The sequence below is a fragment of the Neopelma chrysocephalum genome, unplaced genomic scaffold (assembly GCF_003984885.1).
Source record: "Neopelma chrysocephalum unplaced genomic scaffold, ASM398488v2 Primary Assembly neopelma1_67, whole genome shotgun sequence".
NCBI classification, from domain to species: domain Eukaryota; kingdom Metazoa; phylum Chordata; class Aves; order Passeriformes; family Pipridae; genus Neopelma; species Neopelma chrysocephalum.
In genome coordinates this window covers 2226661-2229608 of record NW_020897726.1, presented here as the reverse complement: position 1 = coordinate 2229608, position 2948 = coordinate 2226661, and the positions used below count along the sequence as shown (strand labels likewise).

The following is a 2948-nucleotide window of genomic DNA, read 5'->3' as shown; positions in this document are numbered from 1 at the left end:
GAAAGGAAAGGAAAGGAAAGGAAAGGAAAGGAAAGGAAAGGAAAGGATATACATTTAAGAAATGCATGAATGTTACGAAACAGAAAAATGAAGGGAGGTAGTGTATGTATATATGAACCTTGTAATGTGATGTGATTTTTCACATCTTTTAAAAAGAAATATTTGATCTGTGTATTTCAATCTGTGACACTTTCACATTTAAAGATTATGGGGTTTGCCATTACCTTCAGAATATTTCCCTGATAAACTATGGACTTCAGAAGTTGATGAGGAATTTTTGTAATTAAAACTAATATATGAGCATAAATTAAGTTCTTGCAAAGTATGCATGATCTCCTGGAAGCACTCACATGACACTGGCCTTTTCCTTGAAGACTTGAGTGGTACCAGCTCCCTGTTTTCTCCAGGGGAAATAAGGAGTCTCCCTTCTGCCTTCAGCCAGTTTCCTCTTGCTACCCCCCCCAGGTGCTGCTTCTAAACCTCTCAGAAACTGGAAGGGCATGTGGAATTGCCAGAGTCAGAAATTATATGCTTCTTTGTGATATGAATTCTTTTCGTTTGTGCAGTATTATATATATTTTTTTAGTTATTCTAAATCAGTGTATAATGCCAAGTCCTAGACATACCCTTTTTGAGTTATAAGCCCATTTAGTTAAATTATGTTTCCAATTGTATAAGGGGATTTGGGTCCGCTCTCTCCCAGTTAAACCACTATAAGCAGTGGTTCTGGAGCTGGACCATGGTCATCCTTTAGGTCCAGAAGAGCATGTGCTGGAGGGTACCAGCTGGGAGAACTGGGAACTAGGCTGTGTGTTTTTTCCCATGGAGACAGAGTAGATAGGTATCTGTTTTGTGATTATTTTTTTTCTGTGGTGAATTTCAGTATTTGTAAGAATCGGCTCCATACAAAACGTTCTCTGCATCGGAGAACGGGCAGCCTGAGCGCCCAGCTCCTCTGCACACCGTGCCATCCTCGCCCCGCTGCCTCGTGCATCTCCAGCTGCAATCCTGTTGGGGCAAAGACTTCGCTGGGGGAGGCGAGGGGGTGTTCTCCAGCAACGAAGTTTCTTGATGCTTCCCGAAAGCATTCATGGGCGCTTACTTCCTGCCGGAGCTCTGCGCTCTCTGTAAACGGAAAGTAGTCAAAAAAAAAAAAAGGCACAGAAGAATCCGCGATGTTTTGGAGAAAGAAGGACAAAAAAAAAAAAAAAAAAAAAAGGGTTTTTTCTCAAGATGGGGAGGGGTGGGAGGGGTGGAAACACCAAACCCGAAACCCCAAAAGGGTTATTTCCCAGCGCCTCGCACGCGGAGCTCTAGGAATGAGTCAGGGCTCTCAGTGCTGCCGCAGCCGGCTGAGCCCGTCCCCGTGCAGCGCCGAGCGCGGCGGGGCCGGGCCGGGGCCGGGGCCGGGGCCGGGCCGGGCCCTGCCGGGACCCCCCGGGGCGCTCGCCCCAGGCCATGCCTGGCCGCGGCGCTCGCGGCGACCCTTGCGGTATGCGGCTGCCTTTGGCAGGGGCACATGAAGGATTTCATTGAGTGTGAAGACAGAGAGCAGAGACAGAAAGCAGAAGGAGGCGGCTGCAGCCTTTGTAGTCGGGGAGGAATGCGGAAATGTTGAAGCACTATGTCAAACTTTTTTGAAACGGGGTCAAGTCACATTCAGCCAGCGTGGGAAAGCAAGGGAAAAAAAAAAGTTGAGGAGAGGGGAAAAAAAAAAAAAAAGGCAGCAAGCTGCTGCTGCTCCCAGGCAGAACAGAGGCCGAGGGAGCGAGCGAGGAGCGGCAGCGCAGCGCCGGGGCAGCGGCGGAGCGGCGGCGGCGCCCAGGGCCGGTGGTGCCCGAGCCCCGCACCGCAGGCTGCGGCCGGCGGGGCTGCCGTCGTGGCGCTGCAGCTCCCCGGGGGCCGCCGGCCGCGATTTTTATTTCGCATTTTCCTTTTCCCCGGGCAGGGTGGGGGCGGGAGGAGCGGGCTGGGGGACGAGTGCGAGCTCCTTCTGCGCCAAGGTGCAGCCCGGCGGCGGCGGCGGCAGGAGGATGCGAGGCGAGGGCGGCCGAGTCGCGGAGTAGCTACCTGTGTGGCCCGGGCGGCCGCTGCCGGGACCTGCCGGAGACATCGCCATGTGAAGGGGCAGACCCCAGGCCGGCTCTCCACCCCGCCTCGCTCAGTGGGAGGTTTGTGTTAGGGAGGACTCACCCCCTCCCTCCCCCCCACCCACCCCCCGGGGCTGAGGATTATTTGGGGAACTGGTGGCGGTGCAGGGGACCGTGGCGCACACCAGGTAACGCGGGGCGCCCATGTGCTCCGCGCACCCGGCTCCGCGGCGTGGCCCACACGCTGCCTCCTCCCTGCCCGGCCCGGGAGCCCACGCCGCGCACCTCCCCCCGCGGGCGGCACCGCGGACGAGTCCCTCGGGCCGCCGGGCCGGGGCAGCGCAACCCGCGGTGCCGCCGCAACGCCCTGGGGGTCGGCGCGGGAGCGCGGAGGGGACCGCGGGGGAGGGGGGTCCCTCCGGCGGAGCCGCCGGGGGAGTCCCCTCGTTGTCCTGCCGCGCAGCCGAGCCGAGCCGGGCCGCCCCCCCCCCCCACTCCATCCGCTGAGAGGAAACGCGGGGACTCGTCTCCCCGCGTGTCCCCCGCCGCCACCCCCCGCCGCCTACGGGGCGCCCGCGGAGGGGAGCTCGGCGGCGCGGTGGGGGCAGCGGGGGCCGGGGGCAGCCCCGGTGCCCCGCCGTGCCCGGGGAGGGCGAGCACGGGTAAGTTTCCACGCGGCCGCGCCGGGGCAGAGGCCCGCCAGCTCCGCCGCCACGCACACGCGGCGCCACTGCCCGCCGCCGGGGGGCGCCCTGCGAGCGGCGCGGGCTGGGGGGGCGCGGGCGGCCGCGCGGGGGAACCGGGGCGGGCGGGGATCCCCCAGCACCGCGGGGCTCGGCGGCGGGCAGGGATCCCCCA

At 60.6% G+C, this 2948-nt stretch overlaps 1 protein-coding gene across 3 annotated transcripts in view; it reads left to right on the top strand.

Moving 5' to 3' along the window:
* The first annotated feature begins 1856 nt into the window (after window positions 1–1856).
* CDK6 (cyclin dependent kinase 6) overlaps window positions 1857–2948 on the top strand; it is a 134209-nt gene continuing 133117 nt past the window's right edge. The window contains exon 1 of one of the 3 annotated variants that reach the window (XM_027684691.1): window positions 1857–2171. The gene's annotated coding sequence lies outside the window, so the exon portion shown is untranslated. Of the gene's footprint in view, window positions 2172–2210; window positions 2279–2663; window positions 2753–2948 lie in introns of those variants that run through there. The other 2 variants (XM_027684692.1, XM_027684693.1) reach the window with 2 other exon arrangements.